Source organism: Hyla sarda, chromosome 12 (assembly GCF_029499605.1).
Source record: "Hyla sarda isolate aHylSar1 chromosome 12, aHylSar1.hap1, whole genome shotgun sequence".
Classification (NCBI taxonomy): Eukaryota; Metazoa; Chordata; class Amphibia; order Anura; family Hylidae; genus Hyla; species Hyla sarda.
In genome coordinates this window covers 49,493,990-49,506,952 of record NC_079200.1, presented here as the reverse complement: position 1 = coordinate 49,506,952, position 12,963 = coordinate 49,493,990, and the positions used below count along the sequence as shown (strand labels likewise).

General features: G+C 46.0%; 1 protein-coding gene across 2 annotated transcripts in view; it reads right to left on the bottom strand.

Annotated features, from left to right (window-relative positions):
• The window catches only part of LOC130296739 (parathyroid hormone/parathyroid hormone-related peptide receptor-like), a 64,969-nt gene that overhangs the window by 30,748 nt on the left and 21,258 nt on the right, over positions 1 to 12,963 (bottom strand). The window lies entirely within an intron of this gene.

Genomic DNA, 12,963 nt, shown 5'->3' with positions numbered 1-12,963 from the left:
GAAAGGGAATATAACAAAGTATTGAGATTAACTTTTGTTATTGACCAAATACTTATTTTCCACCATAATTTGCAAATAAATTCTTTAAAGATCAGACAGTGTGATTGACAATGTGATTTTATGGATTTTTTTTTCTCATTATGTCTCTCATAGTTGAGGTATACCTATGATGATGATGTCTCATCTTTTTAAGTGGGATGACTTGCACAATTGGTGGCTGGATAAATACTTTTTTGCCCCACTGTAATTTTAATGCAATGTAAAAATCATGTTATATTGCTCCTACACATAACAGTCTACAGATTGGGTGGGCCAGTCTCATGCAGGAGAAATAACATGACCTCTGTGAGCCATTTTAGGCCCATGCTATTCATTTGGTGAGTGCCTGGGGAGGGGGATCCATTTTTGCCCATCATTGCCTATGAAACGTAGACCATTTTTCGAATACAAGTGTAAATGCTTGGACCACGTGAAATGAATATTGAAATATTGAAAGATTATGGCCCTGATTTACTATTGTACACTGACATGTTTTGTTGGGTTGTGCGCCAGAATTGAAAAAAAACCAACCAACACTCCATTTTGCTGAGAAAACCTGAAAAAGGGGCGTTGTTGTCTGGAAAAGGGGCGTGACTACCAAAAAGGGGTGTGCCCCCAACATTTTCACAAAAAAACAACATATTTACTAAGAATAAAAGGTGCTGACAGCTCTCCACTGCTAAATCCAATCACTTGCGTCCGGACTGGCTGGCAGCGATTCCAGGCCCAATAGAGTAGCACGGCAAGACAAGATGTCCAGCGCAGCATGTAGGATGAAACAGGATCACATGGATATACAAAGGAAGCCAACGCGTTTTGGATCAAACTGGACCCTTAATCATGGTATAGCAAATACACATACAAAGAGAGTTTAAATAGGAATTATAACTGGTCATGTGTCTATGACATTGCAAATTTAAAACCATATACAAAACATGGAAAATTTCGCCCAGTGACAAAAAACCTGGAAACTGGATTATAATTGGCTGCACATAGTAGTCTAAATGAAAAAAATGAATATATTCCATCAGAATATAATCACAGATTAGCATACATGTAAAACTATGCAATGAAGAATCACAGAAAGAAAGAAAAAAAAAAGTAAAATAAAGGAGGGGGGAAAAGAAGGGGGAGGGTGGGGGAGAATTTATATATATATATATATATATATATATATATATATATATATATATATATATATATATCCAGTAGATAATATGATGAAGGAGCACCGTGACAAGGCTTCAAGCCTATAAAGTATCAATGTGGGTGCTCAGCCAGCTCCAACCTCAACCACAGGTATAATGAACAACAAAAATCCATTGGGAAGCAAACAGCGGCACTCCAGCAGTTTCAAGAAGAAAATTCCTTTATTCACCCATATGGTGCTACGTTTCGACCTACTCCATTGAGTGGGTCGAAACGTAGCGCTATATGGGTGAATAAAGGAATTTTCTTCGTCTTGAAACTGCTGGAGTGCCGCTGTTTGCTTCCCATTGGATTTTTGTTATATATATATATATATATATATATATATATATATATATATATATATATATATATGAACACTACTAAAAAAATTATAATAAAAAAAATTATAATACATTTTTTTTTTTTTATAAAACACATTACTAAGGTTTCCACAGAAAATGTGTAGGAAAACCCTACAGATCAGATCATGTGTAAAAAAAAAAAAAAAAGCAAAATGTAGGGAAAAGTACAAAATGTAGGACATTTTAAATACCATGGAAAAAAACCTGTAGGGGATTAAAACCCACAAAGAAAACTACATTTCACTCTTAGTAAATCAGGGCCACTGTGCTTACAGGGAAGTGCGGGCCCTGCTGGTTTATTAGCCTTGGCCCCTGACTAAAGTATTATGTGTTATTCACATACTATAGTTGGCATCAGTAGAACTATATGGGGGTTCTCTATTTGTTGTATGTGTGGTATGTCCCACAGAAGACCGTGCACAGTGTTCACCGCTCTATAATCCTTCATTCCCACCGCAGACAGTCTGTGTTCTGCAGGTACATGGCACATTTCACATCACAATGTCAGTGACACCCCTTCCCAGCCAGAGCATGACTTGGACAATACATCAGTGATCTCTATACCCACAGAGACTCAGACAAGCAACGGAGCAATATTGTACAAAACAATCCATCGTGCCCTAACTAGGCCTCAGCATAATCCATCAACAACAAGTTTAGGGACCGGACAGCTCTTCTATTAATCTCTATTCTATTTATATACATCGTTCTGTTTTGTCTGGGGTGTTGCAATGGTGTAGCAGGGTCTGGTGGTATTAACCCTGTGGGGTAAGGTGTTATTAACTAGGGATCGACCGATTATCTGTATGGCCGATATTATCGGCCGATAATCACGATTTTGGGCATTATCGTATCGGCAATTACCTTGCCGATAAGCCGATAATGACCCGCCCCCCGCACCGCCCCCCCCCCGCATAGCGACTGCCCACCCCGACCCACCGCACCGCACCGCGACTGCCCCCCCGACCCACCCCCACCGTAGTGCTGGACGATATATCGGTATGGATTTTTGCCCATAGCACTATACCGGTCGGGCCCCTCCCCCACCCTCCAAGTCAATAAAAAAAAAAAAATAAACTTACCCGTAATGGGGGTGGTCCAGGCCATCCATCCATCCTTCCTTCCTTCCTTCCTGTAGTGTCCGGCGCCATCCGGGTGGAGGGTGCACCGGTACGGGCTGTCCTTCTCCTGGGGTCCTCTTCTCCACTCCGGGCAGGCTCCGGCCTAGTACGCTGCATAGACGCCGTGACGTCAGGTGCGTCGCTGCGCACGGGCGTCACTGCGCAGCAGCGTCTATGCAGCGTGCTAGGCCGGAGCCTGCCCGGAGTGGAGAAGATGACCGCCGGAGAAGAAGGACAGCCCGGACTGGTGCACCCTCCACCCGGAATGCCGCCGGACACTACAGGAAGGAAGGATGGATGGCCAGGACCACCCTGACAGGTAGGGGAGAGAAGCGGGTGGCGGCAGCGGCCTATGGCACCGCAAAAGCCACTGCAGTGCATTGAATTAAAGCGCCCGCTTTAAATCTGTGACCTGCAGCGGTGTCGAGGGGGGATAAATAGCCGATAACTTATACCGGAATATCGGTATAAGTTATTGGCTATCGGCCCTAACCTCCACCGATTATCGGTATCGGCCTTAAAAAAACGATATCGGTCGATCCCTATTATTAACCCCTGATTTGTTGTGACGCCAGGATGTGGTTGTTTTCTGTATAAGGCCCTGCAAACAACCAACCCAGAAGCGGCAGGCAATAAAGGAATGTCCACAGCAGGAATTGTGCAAATAACTGGAACTTTTACTTAAACTTCTTATGGAACAGTCTTTACAGTTATGCAGTTTCTCTAGAGGCAACCAGGATGCAGGATACCTCACAGGCTTGCTGGGACTTGTAGTATTGAGATTTATGCAGGCCACTGTGCTACTAATTGTATACTTGAGTTGAGTAGTAGTCACTAGAATTATAGAAAGATCTTGATAACTCCCGTTTTGAAGTGGCTGCAGGTTCTTTAGGCCTTGGCCTAGCGGAGATGAATTTAGATAGTATATGCTGAGATTGTGCTTCTTTAGTGTCCAGCAGGAAGAGAGCAAGAGAGCTAACTGAGAGACCAAAGCCCCTTATATACTAGGGAGGCTGGACTAAAGCTCATTGGTTGCAAAGCCTGTAGGTCCTGTACCCATGGCACTCTGGGTACATCACATGACAGTACATCACATGATCCAGGAAGGTCATATACATTTGATACATTTGTACAAACTTTATATGCACTGAACAATATGCACAATACATTTACAATGCATTTATATGAAGCAGTAACAGATGAGAAAGGGGGGAAGCCCTGCAGGAGAGCCCTATGGACTGCAGGGACTCTTCCTGAGGGGACCCAGGAAGGGTACAGGACCATGTCCTGTACCGGGACACCACAGTTCAATACAGCACTAATTCACCATAGCAATCCACCCCTTATCTTATATATCACATCTACTTAGCTACTGTGTTGGGGATGTAATATTGAGGATTAGGCTGGGCACACAGCATGATTGTGCAATACGCTGGACATACAGTATACGTCAGCAATCTGTCAAAATTGGATGCCAACGTAAACAATGCATTCAGAAAGTCTTCATACCCTTTCAATTTTTTCACATTTTGTTATGTTGCTGCCTTGTGCTAAAATAAGAAGAAAACAAAAAGTTTTCCCCATCATTCTGCACCCAAAAATGACAAAGTGAAAACAGAATGTTAGAAATCTTTGCTAATTCGTTGATAAGGAAAAACTAAAATATTGCAGTGACATAAGTATTCAGACCCTTAGTACTTAGTTGAAGCACCTTTGGCAGTGATTACAGCCTTCAGTCTTCTTGGTGATAATGCTACAAGGTTTGCAGTCCTGGATTTGGGGATTTTCTTCCATTCTTTTCTGCAGATCCTCTCAAGCTCTGTCAGGTTGGATGGGGACTAATGTTGAAAGCCATTTTCCGGTCTCTCCAGGTCTCTGGGCCATCAAAGAATTTTTTTTTCGTCCTGGTTGTGTGCTTAGGATCATTGTCTTGTTGGAAGGTGAACCTCAGCTCAGTCTAAGGTCCAGAACATTCAGGATCAGGTTTCCATTAGGAATATCTCAGCACATTTCTTGATTTAGCTTTTCCTTAACCCCTTAAGGACCCAGCCCAAAAATATACCTTAACGACCTGGCCATTTTTTGAACATCTGACCACTGTCACTTCAAGCATTAATAACTCTGGGATGCTTTCACCTTTCATTTTTCGTGACATATTCTACTTTATGTTAGTGGTAAAATTTTGTCGATACTTGTTTCATTTCTTCCAAAATTCCAAAATTTGATGAAAAAATTTAAAATGTTGCATTTTTTTTAAACTTTGAAGCTCTCTGCTTATAAGGAAAATGGATATTCCAAATAAATTATACATTGATCCACATACACAATGGACCTGATTTATCAATCTGTCTGAGACAGAAACTGGAGTGATTTTCCCAAGCAACCTATCACTGCTCAGCTTTCATTTTACCAGAGCTCCCTAAAATATAAAACATGAGCTGTGATTGGTTGCTTGGAAAAATCACTCCAGTTTCTGTCTCAGACAGATTGATAAATCAGGGCCAATATGTCTACTTTATGTTTGCATCATAAAGTTGACATGTGTTACGCCGAGCGCTCCGGGTCCCCGCTCCTCCCCGGAGCGCTCACAGCGTGCGCTGCGATAATGTTCCCAGCCGGGATGCGATTCGCGATGCGGGATGCGCCTGCTCGCGATGCGCATCCCGATTCCCTTACCAGACCCGTTCCCCGTCTGTGCGCTCCTTAGGGCGCGCGCCAGCCGGGTCTTTGCGATTTAAAGGGCCGGTGCGCCACTGATTAGCGCATGAGGTTTTAATCAGTACCTTCACCTGTGCACTTCCCTACTTATACCTCACTTCCCCTGCACTCCCTCGCCGGATCTTGTTGCCATTGTGCCAGTGAAAGCGTTTCCTTGTGTGTTCCTAGCCTGTGTTCCAGACCTCCTGCCGTTGCCCCTGACTACGATCCTTGCTGCCTGCCCTGACCTTCTGCTATGTCCGACCCTGCTCTTGTCTACTCCCTTGTACCGCGCCTATCTCAGCAGTCAGAGAGGTTGAGCCGTTGCCGGTGGATACGACCTGGTTGCTACCGCCGCTGCAAGACCATCCCGCTTTGCGGGCTCTGGTGAATACCAGTAGCAACTTAGAACCGGTCCACCGACACGGTCCACGCCAATCCCTCTCTGGCACAGAGGATCCACCTCCAGCCAGCCGAATCGTGACAGTAGATCCGGCCATGGATCCCGCTGAGGTCCCGCTGCCAGTTGTCGCAACAGATAGCGCAACAAGGCCACCAGCTGTCTCAACTGACCGTGATGCTACAGCAGCTACTACCACAGCTTCAACAATCATCTCCTCCGCCAGCTCCTGCACCTCCTCTGCAGCGAGTGGCCGCTTCCAGCCTCCGATTATCTTTGCCGGATAAATTTGATGGGGACTCTAAATTTTGCCGTGGTTTTCTTTCGCAATGTTCCCTGCATTTGGAGATGATGTCGGACCAGTTTGCAACTGAAAGGTCAAAGGTGGCTTTCGTAGTCAGCCTTCTGTCTGGGAAAGCCCTGTCATGGGCCACACCGCTCTGGGACCGCAATGATCCTGTCACTGCCTCTGTACACTCTTTCTTCATGGAGATTCGAAGTGTCTTTGAGGAACCTGCCCGAGTCTCTTCTGCCGAGACTGCCCTGCTGAACCTGGTCCAGGGTAATTCTTCTGTTGGCGAGTACGCCATCCAATTCCGTACTCTCGCCTCCGAATTGTCCTGGAATAACGAGGCCCTCTGCGTGACCTTTAAAAAAGGCCTATCCAGTAACATTAAAGATGTGCTGGCCGCACGAGAAATCCCTGCTAACCTGCATGAACTTATTCATCTTGCCACCCGCATTGACATGCGTTTTTCCGAAAGGCGTCAGGAGCTCCGCCAGGATATGGACTTTGTTCGCACGAAGCGGTTTCTCTCCCCGGCTCCTCTCTCCTCTGGTCCACTGCAATCCGTTTCTGTGCCTTCCGCCGTGGAGGCTATGCAAGTTGACCGGTCTCGCTTGACACCTCAAGAGAGGACACGACGCCGCATGGAGAACCTTTGCCTGTACTGTGCCAGTACCGAACATTTCTTGAAGGATTGTCCTATCCGACCTCCACGCCAGGAAAGATGCACGCTGACTCTGCACAAAGGTGAGACAGCTCTTGATGTGAACTCTGCTTCTCCACGTCTTACTGTGCCTGTGCGGATTTCTTCTTCTACCTTCTCCTTCTCAGCTATGGCCTTCTTGGATTCCGGATCTGCAGGAAATTTTATTTTGGCCTCTTTCATCAACAGGTTCAACATCCCGGTAACCAGTCTCGCCAGACCCCTCTACATCGCCTCAGTTAATGGTGAAAGATTGGACTGTACTGTGCGTTACCGCACGGAACCCCTCTTAATGTGCATCGGACCCCATCACGAAAAAATTTAATTTCTGGTCCTCTCTAACTGCACTTCAGAAATTCTTCTTGGATTACCGTGGCTTCAACGCCATTCCCCAACCCTTGATTGGACCACCGGGGAAATCAAGAACTGGGGTACTTCTTGCCACAAGGACTGTCTTAAGCCTGCTCCCTGTACTGTCAGTCAAGACCATGTGGTTCCCCCGTTATCTGGTCTCCCCAAGGCCTATCTGGATTATGCTGATGTTTTTTGCAAAAACAAGCAGAGACTTTGCCTTCTCACAGGCCTTATGACTGTCCTATTGACCTCCTCCCTGGTACTACTCCACCCCGGGGCAGAATCTATCCTCTGTCTGCTCCGGAAACTCAAGCCATGTCGGAGTACATCCAAGAGAATTAAAAAAAGGGGTTTATCCGCAAGTCCTCCTCTCCTGCCGGAGCTGGATTTTTTTTCGTTTCAAAAAAAGACGGCTCCCTACGCCCTTGCATTGATTACCGCGGACTTAATAAAATCACTGTAAAAAAACGCTATCCCCTACCTCTTATCTCGGAACTCTTTGACCGCCTACGAGGCGCCCACATCTTTACCAAGCTGGACTTAAGAGGTGCATATAATCTCATCCGCATCAGGGAGGGGGACGAGTGGAAGACTGCATTTAACACCAGAGATGGACACTTTGAATATCTGGTCATGCCCTTTGGCCTGTGAAACGCCCCTGCCGTCTTCCAAGACTTTGTAAATGAAATTTTTCGTGATCTTCTATATACCTGTGTTGTGGTTTACCTAGACGATATTCTGATTTTTTCTGCTAACCTAGAAGAACACCGCCAGCATGTCCGCATGGTTCTTCAGAGACTTCGGGACAATCAATTATATGCCAAAATGGAAAAATGTCTCTTTGAATGTCAGTCTCTTCCCTTCCTAGGATACTTAGTCTCTGGCCAGGGACTACAAATGGACCCAGATAAACTATCTGCCGTATTGGATTGGCCACGCCCCTCCGGACTCCGTGCTATCCAACGTTTTTTGGGGTTTGCCAATTATTACAGACAATTTATCCCACACTTTTCCACTATTGTGGCTCCTATCGTGGCCCTAACCAAGAAAAACGCCAACCCTAAGTCCTGGCCTCCTCAAGCGGAAGACGCATTCAAACATCTCAAGACTGCCTTTTCTTCTGCTCCCGTACTCTCCAGACCTGACCCATCTAAACCCTTCTCATTGGAGGTAGACGCCTCCTCGGTGGGAGCTGGAGCAAAACTCCTACAAAAAAATTCTTCCGGGCATGCTGTTACTTGTGTTTTTTTTTCTAGGACCTTCTCTCCGGCGGAGAAAAACGACTTCATTGGTGATCGAGAACTACTGGCCATAAAATTGTCACTTGAGGAATGGAGGCACCTGCTGGAGGGATCCAAATATCCAGTTATTATATACACTGACCACAAGAATCTCTCTTATCTTCAGTCTGCCCAACGGATGAACCCTCGCCAGGCTAGGTGGTCGTTGTTCTTTGCCCGTTTTAACTTTGAAATTCATTTTCGCCCTGCTGACAAGAACATTAGGGCTGATGCCCTCTCTCGTTCATCAGATGCCTCTGAAGTGGAAGCTTCCCCGCAACATATTATTCCTCCGGACTGTCTGATCTCCACTTCTCCAGCTTCCATCAGACAAACTCCTCCAGGGAAAACCTTCGTCTCTCCACGCCAGAGCCTCAGGATTCTCAAGTGGGGACACTCCTCTCACCTCGCAGGCCATGCTGGCATCAAAAAATCCATCCAACTCATCTCTCAATTTTATTGGTGGCCTACCCTGGAAACTGACATTGTTGATTTCGTGCGGGCTTGTACAGTCTGTGTCCGGGACAAGACCCCTCGCCAGAAGCCTGCTGGTCTCCTCCATCCTCTGCCTGTTCCTGAACAACCATGGTCTCAGATTGGTATGGACTATATTACTGACTTACCTTTATCCCATGGCAACACAGTTGTTTGGGTGGTCGTTGATCGATTCTCCAAGATGGCACACTTTATCCCTCTTCCAGGTCTTCCTTCGGCGCCTCAGTTGGCGAAGCAATTTTTTATACACATTTTTCGCCTTCACGGGTTGCCCGCGCATATCGTCTCGGATAGAGGCGTTCAATTTGTGTCTAAATTCTGGAGGGCCCTCTGTAATCAGCTCAAAATCAAATTAAACTTCTCATCTTCTTATCATCCCCAATCCAATGGGCAAGTAGAAAGAATTAATCTGGTTCTGGGTGACTATTTGCGACATTTTGTTTCTTCCCGCCAGGACGACTGGGCAGATCTTCTACCATGGGCCGAATTCTCGTACAATTTCAGAGTCTCCAAATCCTCCGCTAAATCCCCATTCTTCGTGGTGTACGGCCGTCACCCTCTTCCCCCCTTCCCCACTCCCATGCCCTCTGGTTTGCTCGCTGTTGATGAAGTGACTCGGGACCTCTCCACCATATGGAAAGAGACTCAAAATTCTCTTTTACAGGCTTCATCCCGGATGAAAAAACATGCCGATAAGAAAAGAAGAATTCCCCCCATTTTTTCTCCCGGAGATAAAGTATGGCTCTCCGCCAAGTAGGTCCGCTTTCGTGTCCCCAGTTATAAACTGGGACCACGTTATCTTGGTCCTTTCAAAATCAAGTGACAGATCAACCCTGTCTCTTATAAACTCCTTCTTCCTCCTTCTCTCCCTATTCCCAATGCTTTCCATGTCTCTCTCCTTAAACCACTCATCCTTAACCGCTTCTCTCCCAAAGTTGTTTCTCCCACTCCAGTTTCCGGGTCCTCTGACGTTTTTTCGGTGAAGGAAATTCTGGCATCCAAGACGGTCAGATGTAAAAAATTATTTTTGGTTTACTGGGAGAATTGCGGCCCAGAGGAGAGATCATGGGAACCTGAGGACAACATCCTGGACAAGAGTCTTATCCTTAGGTTCTCAGGTTCCAAAAAGAGGGGGAGACCCAAGGGGGGGGTACTGTTACGCCGAGCGCTCCGGGTCCCCGCTCCTCCCCGGAGCGCTCACAGCGTTCTCTTATTCACAGCGCCCCGGTCAGACCTGCCGACCGGGTGCACTGTGATAATGTTCCCAGCCGGGATGCGATTCGCGATGCGGGACGCGCCCGCTCGCGATGTGCATCCCGATTCCCTTACCAGACCCGTTCCCCGTCTGTGCTGTCCCGGTGCGCGCGGCCCCGCTCCTTAGGGCGCGCGCGCCGGGTCTTTGCGATTTAAAGGGCCGGTGCGCCACTGATTAGCGCATGAGGTTTTAATCAGTACCTTCACCTGTGCACTTCCCTACTTATACCTCACTTCCCCTGCACTCCATCGCCGGATCCTGTTGCCATTGTGCCAGTGAAAGCGTTTCCTTGTGTGTTCCTAGCCTGTGTTCCAGACCTCCTGCTGTTGCCCCTGACTACGATCCTTGCTGCCTGCCCTGACCTTCTGCTACGTCTGACTTTGCTCTTGTCTACTCCCTTGTACCGCGCTTATCTCAGCAGTCAGAGAGGTTGAGCCGTTGCCGGTGGATACGACCTGGTTGCTACCGCCGCTGCAAGACCATCCCGCTTTGCGGCGGGCTCTGGTGAATACCAGTAGCAACTTAGAACCGGTCCACCGACACGGTCCACGCCAATCCCTCACTGGCAGAGAGGATCCACCTCCAGCCAGCCGAATCGTGACAACATGTTTTTACTTTTGGAAGACATCAGAGGGCTTCAAAGTTCAGCAGCAATTTTCCAATTTTTTACAACATTTTCAAAATTGGAATTTTTCAGGGACCAGTTCAGTTTTGAAGTGGATTAGAAGGGCCTTCATATTAGAAATACCCCATAAATGACCCCATTATAAAAAATGCACCCCTCAATGTATCCAAAATGACATTCAGTAAGTTTGTTAACCCTTTAGATGTTTCACAGGAATAGCAGCAAAGTGAAGGAGAAAATTCAAAATCTTCATTTTTTATACTCGCATGTTCTTGTAGACCCAGTTTTTGAATTTTTACAAGTGGTAATAGGAGAAAAAGCCCCCCCCCCAAATTTGTAACCCAATTTCTCTCGAGTAAGGAAATACCTCATATGTGTATGTCAAGTGTTCGGCGGACGCAGTAGAGGGCTCAGAAGGGAAGGAACGACAATGGGATTTTGGAGAGTGAATTTTGCTGAAATGGTTTTTGCGGGGCATGTCACATTTAGAAAGCCCCTATGGTGCCAGAACAGAAAAAAAAAACACATGGCATAACATTTTGGAAACTACACCCCTCAAGGCATGTAACAAGGGGTCCAGTTAGCCTTAACACCCCACAGGTGTTTGACGACTTTTCGTTAAAGTCGGATATGTAAATGGAAAAAAAATTTCACTTAAGTGCAGTTTTTTCCCCAAATTTACCATTTTTACATAGGGTAATGGGAAGAAATGCCCCCCAAAATTTGTAACCCCATCTCTTTTGAGTATGGATATACCCCATGTTAGGACGTAAAATGCTCTGCGGGCGAACTACAATGCTCAGAAGAGAAGGAGTCACATTTGGCTTTTTGAAAGCAAATTTTGCTCAAATGGTTTTTGGGGGGCATGTCGCATTTAGGAAGCCCCTATGGTGCCAGAACAGCAAAAAATACCCACATGGCATACCATTTTGGAAACTATACCCCTTAAGGAACGTAACAAGGGGCACAGTGAGCCTTAACTACCCACAGGTGTTTGACAGACTTTTTGTTAAATTTGGATGTGTAAATGAAAACATTTTTTTTTTTTTACTAAAATGCAGTTTTTTCCCTAAATTTTAAGAGGTAATAGGAGAAAATGACCCCCAAAATTTGTAATCCCATTTCTTCTGAGTATGGAAATACCCCATGTGTGGACGTCAAGTGCTCTGGTTGCGAACTACAATGCTCAGACGAGGAGGAGCGCCATTGAGCTTTTGGAAAGAGAATACATTTGTAATGGTAGTCAGGGTCCATGTGCGTTTACAAAGTCCCCCGTGGTGCCAGAACAATGGACCCCCCCCCCATATGTGACCCCATTTTGGAAACTACACCCCTCACAGAATTTAATAAGGGGTGAATATTTGCACCCCACTGGCAAATATTTGACAGATCTTTGGAACAGTGGGCTGTGCAAATGAAACATTTAATTTTTCATTTTCACGGACCACTGTTCCAAAAATCTGTCAGACACCTGTGGGGTGTAAATGCTCACTGTACCCCTTATTACATTACGTGAGGGGTGTAGTTTCCAAAATGGGGTCACATGTGGGGTGGGGGTCCATTGTTCTGGCACTATGGGGGCTTTGTAAACTCACGTGGCCTTCAATTCCGGACAAATTTTCTCTCCAAAATCCCAATGGCACTCCTGTTCTGAGCATTGTAGTGCGCCAGCAGAGCACTTTACATTCACATATGGGGTATGTTCTTACTCAGAAGAAATGGGGTTACAAATTTTGGGGGGATTTTTTTCCTATTTTCCCTTGTGAAAATGAAAAATTTAGGGTAACACCAGCATTTTAGTGAAAAAAAATTATTTTTTCATTTTCCCATCCAACTTTAATGAAAATTCGTCAAACACCTGTGGGGTGTTAAGGCCCACTATACCCCTTGCCACGTTCCGTGAGGGGTGTAGTTTCCAAAATGGGGTCACATGTGGGTATTTATCTTTTTGCGTTTATGTCAGAACCGCTGTAAAATCAGCCACCCCTGTGCAAATCACCAATTTAGGCCTCAAATGTACATGGTGCACTCTCACTCCTGAGCCTTGTTGTGCGTCCGCAGAGCATTTTACGCCCACATATGGGGTATTTCCGTACTCAGGAGAAAATTGCGTTACAAATTTTGGGGTCTTTTTTTCCCTTTTACTTCTTGTGAA